Below are 5,850 nucleotides of genomic sequence, written 5' to 3'. Positions count from 1 at the left end.
CGGTGCACCAAATTGGCAGAAATTACTTCTAGCCGCCTACATCTCGAAAAAGAAGTTCATGTTTATTTTTAGCTTTGTCAACAAGAGTGGACCAATATTTCAAATTGTCCGGCACAGCGCCGGTTGCAAAGGCTGCCGCCGCTATCGGATCAGTAGAGCTCACCGGCTCCCCGCGGGCTAAGAAGATTGCTGCTGCCATCGCGTCTGCATACACCCTTACTTTTAGTTCTACCGTCGGGTTAGGCCTGTCATAGGCAATTTGGCCTACATTTTGACATGCATTTTCAGGCAGTGCTAGCTGTTTCCAGCGCTGGCAGCCGGCGTTCTCCTCAAAGAAAAGCATGCGCTCATTCGTTATCGTTTTACGATCATCATCGCCGCCTTGCTTCCACACTTCTGCTAATGGGGCAGGTTGCTCCATGTGGAAACCTACAGGAATGGAGGCATTGCCCGCATCCACCAGTTTCCTATGTGATGCGAAACTCTTTTCAGCAGTCCCTGTCAGCTCCCAATCTGATGCAGAAACATTTGCAGCTTCCGGATTTGCCTGAAGCTCCACTGAAGCCTCGAGTCTGTCTCGAACAGATTCGTGCGAGATTCTGAAACGCTCATCGAAATCTGAGCTCTGATGTTCTTCATCTGGCTGGTCCCTTTCTGGCTGCTCTAGTAGCGAGTGTGTTTCCGATGTTACTAGCTGCCCTACACCTTCAGCCAGATCTGTCAGCGCGCACAGTGTCAGCACCGGCTGGCAAAACAACTCATCTTTGGCGGCTAGATTACTATCGACGGCAAAGAGCGTTCTCACAATCAGGTCCGTCTTCTCCCCGTCCTCGACCCTTGATGCTGCGTCAGAGTTAACGCACACTGGCTGGGGCGCGATGCTGAACTCTTGTTCGCGAGCAATACACAGAAGTGTCTCCTGGGTCTGGTCTACATTGGGTTGATCTGACAGCATGTTCGTCACAGGAGTGACCAACACTCCTATGCCTATCTCTTCTGGCACGACACACAAGGTTAGGCCCTGCTGTCTAACCGCTGCAGCTGTCAAAGCTGTAGTCATCGGCACACACGTCAGATTAGCGTCCGCTACCTGGAGAACCGCACCTTCCTGTTTTGTTTCTTCAGAGCACTCACCCCTAGAAAGTGACTGAATTTGTTCTCCTGGTAACGTTATTTCAGTCCCTGAATCCACACAGGCTTCAGAACTCTGACCTTCGGTGTGCAAGCCTCCGCATGCCAGATCCTCTGTCCCATCTGGTCGACTGACCTTATTAACAGTCATCTCCGACTGGGAATGTAGCTTATCAGGCGCCAGTATCTTTACCTGAGCTACTAGTTTGCACACATCTGCCCTCACCGCGGGAACATCTGGTTCTTGCTTTGAGTTCGGACAGTCAATCATCGAATGTCCAAATTTCATGCAGTTATAACATTGAACTGCTGCGAATAAGACCTCGCTATCAACTTTCGTCCCCTGCCTTAAATTCAATTGCATCTGTGCAAGTTTTTTCTTTCCTAGTTCAATTTGGAGTTTCAAATTTTCAATTTCACTCAGCTGTTCAGCCTCCTGCTGCTCAACACGTCGCATCGTGCCCTCCTGATCATACCGTACGGCAGCCATCTCCGTTTTCCGTGCTATCGTTTCTAGCACTAAACACTACACCGACATGGTGAATTCGAAGAAAGCAGAAAGGTCTCCTACCTTACTGGTTGCTCTCTGCCCCGGTGATCTCGTCGTCCTCAGCGATGACGACAGGCTCCTCGATACGGACGACTTGAGCTCTGGATCTCTCAGCAGCTCGCTGACTTCTGCCTCGTTTGACTGGCTTGACTTGGTCGCCTGGTTACTTTTCGGCAGCTCGCTGACTCGAATCCGTTCGATGTGGACGCCTGGTTCTTTTCAGCAGCTCGCTGACTCGAACCCTCGATGGCTTGTTGTTGCCCGGCTCCTTCAGCCCCTAGCTGACTTGAGCCTCCGACGTCCTCTCGAACTCGACCCGTGGTCCTGAAGCTCTCGACGTCGTCTTTCGACGCAGCTTCACGTTTTCTCCTTTAGGACAAACAGCTTGTCCACCGACTTGTTCTTCTCACCTTCCGTCCAATGCCTTGAGTAGAAAGAAGTTGCGATCCTGTGTCGACTGCGCCAGTTGAGATCCTGCGTCGACTTATTATCCTGTCGACTGCGCCAGTTGAGTTTCCCCTTCCGGTGGCGATGAGAGGAAACTACTTGATGATGAAATCGGGGTTTCTTGATGACCCGGTGATTCTACTCGCAAACATTCACTTTACTCAAGGAAAGGAGAAGGTTAACTATTTATTTACAACATAGGTAAAAAAACGAGAAGAAACAAAGCAAGGAGAAAACTATTTACATGAGTAAAGCGTGGATCAGACGAATTCAGCCCCCGCTCAACCCAGAGCGCTTGGTTTTAAACCCTCTGTCTCCGCCTGTAGCGGGGACAGCAACCAATAAGATAACAAACGACCCATCTCGCCAATCAGTGGTTAGGGAAAGGAAAACAAGGATTTCCGCCAACTAATCACAGATTGGGGAAAGAGTGCTGATTAAACATTTGGGAAAGGAGAGGTTGCAATCAAATAGACAAACAGCACAAACGCGATCACCCTCTCCCACGGCACCCACGGCCCAGCCGTTACCACTTTCCTATCTCTTTCGCACACGCGACAAAACGATCCCTAAAGTGTTTACAGAATACACCGCACGAGACGAACACAGTCGTTACGGGAATAGTGGGCTTCCGGTAACTCGGCTAATACTCAGCCGTATCTCGTGCACCCCCGAAACCTCGTCAACCCCTTAACAACCACATGTCGTCAGCTGTACATGGTTAGCGTTTTTCCCGGCGGGTCATCCCCGTGACGGCGCGGCGTAAACGAGGACGTCCACCGCACGAAGGGGAGGCAGGGACGGGACGGGCCCCTTTGTTGGGGACTTCCGACCCCACTGGAGCGGCCTTCCTTGCGAACACAAGACCAACGAGTTCGCAGAAAGGTCAGCGAACTCCACAACAAGTTTTCCCTCCACTCGACTAAAACATGAGATGGCTATGCCGAAAAGAACGCCGTGATCACCGTGCTGAAATGACTGGCAGTGCAGCCTGGTCTTATAGACCTGCGCAAGAAAAATTATAAAATTACATAGGGCACATCAGTCTGCTTGCGTGCTTTGTGTGCGAAAGCATCGTTTGTGCTTTGTATTTATTCATTTGAATTTTTTATATTCCTGTCTAATGACACACCTGCTCATTACCATAGAGTCGTAAGGCAACCCATGTACTTGCGTCGCAGTCAGAAAGTCCTGGGATCAATTCCTCGCACATTCAGAAGAAATTTTATTTTTCTTTGATACCACGGTGACGTCATCGGTGATTTTTGGGACCTCTTTTGCTGTCAACGACGATAACTCCCCGGGTTTCGTCTTGCAAACTCCGCGGCCACCAATACACGTCACCCAGCTATGGTAGAGTGTACTAGGACACTCTAGCCATGGGCCAACGCAAGTCCCACGGGACCACATACCACGTGACCTTCTCCCTCCCGTGTGGACTGGGGCAGTGATCAGGAGCGAGCACCCCTGGGCGGGCGGTTCAGAGACGGTCACAAGGCACCCGAACCACGGAGTGACACGATGCGGGCCGTCGTTTTTCGCCCGTCATAGCCGTGCGCATCTCAAAAGCGCACCTTTATAGGCAAGAGTACATGAAAATCTGCCGAGTCACAGCGGCAAGAGTAATGGCTTTTTCTAAATTCTGAACTCTCATATGGCTATTGCTAACGGCCGGCTATGAATCTCTATTTGCAGCCAGGCGCCTAACTTCAATAGAAAAAAGTTAAAAATGATAAATTTGTTAACCAGGTCAAAAGTTTCCATGATTCACCGGTTGTCTGATGTCCACCAACACCTGTATTTCTCTGCTGCCAAAGCAACCTTTAGAGCTCAAAAAGCTTCTTTTTTTAAACATCGGTGGCCGGCTTCGTGGAAACACGCGGTATGCCTCACCCTTCAGTGCAAGAAACGTTTGGATATCGTTGGTGTTTTATTTTGATCTTCAGGTCCATGCTTGCTTTTACTTCTTTGTCTCCATGCTGTAGACAGACCGCGAAGTTCAATTTTTAGTCGCGGCGGCGAGGGGTGCTTCCGGTTTTTTTGTGCGTGTGTTTTATTTTAGTTCTATCAGCATGCACTATGGAAATGACAACTGGCAGAAGTGCTCTTATCGACGGGAACTTGGAGTGAGAAAACAAAGTGAGGTGTCGACGCTTGTGAACCGGTGTTGACCAGGTACAATAGTATCAATATTTTTGGTACTCACTTATTGAGGTCATGAGAGTGACAGTGCATCTGCGTTTTTTTATTGTGCTGATGAAAGTAGCTGCCTTTTACCTTTTAAAGAGACTGGGGAACCTGTCAAGCTTCTAGCTGGCAGGTTAGCTGTTGTGTTGATGTGATAGCATTAGAAGCCTAATCGGGGAAAAAACACGGCGGAACAGGAAGAGCAATCCATTTGCGGGACGGCATCTTAGGTAGCTTCACAAGCCAAACCAGTCACCTCCGGTGAGGGCACAAACAGCTTGGAATGATATCCCATTGCCAATACACAATGTAATTAGGTGTTCCGCTGAATTTTTAGTCAGCTGTCTGCGCGCGCGCGCACGTGCATGTGTGCGCGTGTATGGTGTGCGTGCGTGTGTGTGTGTGTGCGTGCGTGCGTGCTTGTGTGCGTGGGTGCGTGTGTGTGTTTGTGTGCGTGTGTGAGTGGGTGCGTGCGTGTGTGCGTGCGTGCGTGTGTGTGTTTGTGTATGCGCGCGCGTGTGTGTGTTTGTGAACGCGCGCGCGCGTTCGTTTCGAAGACGGATTTTCTGTATCCACATGTCATAAGCAGCGAGTTGCTGTGAGTCCGTTGTTTCTGATGATAAGCATAAAATCAATTATAGCTGTACTGTTTCCCTCCCTTAGGTGAGTTTTCTGTGACTCATTAAATTGCCCTACTTGGATATGTGGTATGGATTATGCTCATGCTTAATTGCTTCATTCTGAATGTCAGTTTATACAGCACCGCATTACCTTCTAGTCTTTTTTTTTTTAAGTCCACGTGGTGTCAGTGCAACTTAAATAGGAGAATCACGCCAAATAAAGCTCTTCGCGTGGAGACTTCCCGCCCTATTTGTGACATCTGCAGTTTCAAACAATATCACAAACATTTCCATAATATAGGAAAGGTTAGAAAAAATGAAATGGAAGTTTCCCCATTATCGTTGAGAGATTTCGGAGGTAAATTGCCTAAATGCAGCGTTCAACTTTGCGATCTCTTAGGCTCTAGAGAATCCCCTCCTATCCAACTGTAGATGCACATCTGTCTCTTGAAAAAGACGATGCGCAAAACAGACAGCACGGGAAGAGGCCAGACGAAACAGACGATGAGCTGCCCTGAAAAGAACTCTGCATTACGCGGGCAATAAGTCGACTCGGTGGCGCAACGGTAGCGCGTCTGACTCCAGATCAGAAGGTTGCGTGTTCGAATCACGTCCGGGTCACAACCTTTTTTATACACACACTCCTGAGCATCGCACATTTTGATATGAAGTATACAAATAAAAGTCACTAAATGCTGAACTTGTTTTAAAATTTTTATTATGCGAAGAAAAACTGAAAATTTCAACTTGCAAAAGAGCGATTAGTCTCTTCTTGCGGGCTAACTAGGATTGTAATAAACTGCACATCTCTAACCAAAATTTTTAACTTTAACCCAACGTTTCGATGCTGACTCGGCTCCTTCATTAGCGGTGACTGAGGGCAGTAGCTAGCGTCTTTTAAGTATGGAGGGGAGG

General features: G+C 48.6%; 1 non-coding gene across 1 annotated transcript; it reads left to right on the top strand.

Moving 5' to 3' along the window:
* The first annotated feature begins 5,484 nt into the window (after window positions 1-5,484).
* Window positions 5,485-5,556, top strand: TRNAW-CCA (transfer RNA tryptophan (anticodon CCA)). Its single transcript has one exon. It is a non-coding gene; the product is annotated as a tRNA-Trp (tRNA).
* The last annotated feature ends 294 nt before the right edge of the window (window positions 5,557-5,850 follow it).

Source organism: Amblyomma americanum, chromosome 1, assembly GCF_052857255.1.
Source record: "Amblyomma americanum isolate KBUSLIRL-KWMA chromosome 1, ASM5285725v1, whole genome shotgun sequence".
NCBI classification, from domain to species: domain Eukaryota; kingdom Metazoa; phylum Arthropoda; class Arachnida; order Ixodida; family Ixodidae; genus Amblyomma; species Amblyomma americanum.
This window is presented reverse-complemented; position numbering and strand designations above follow the sequence as displayed.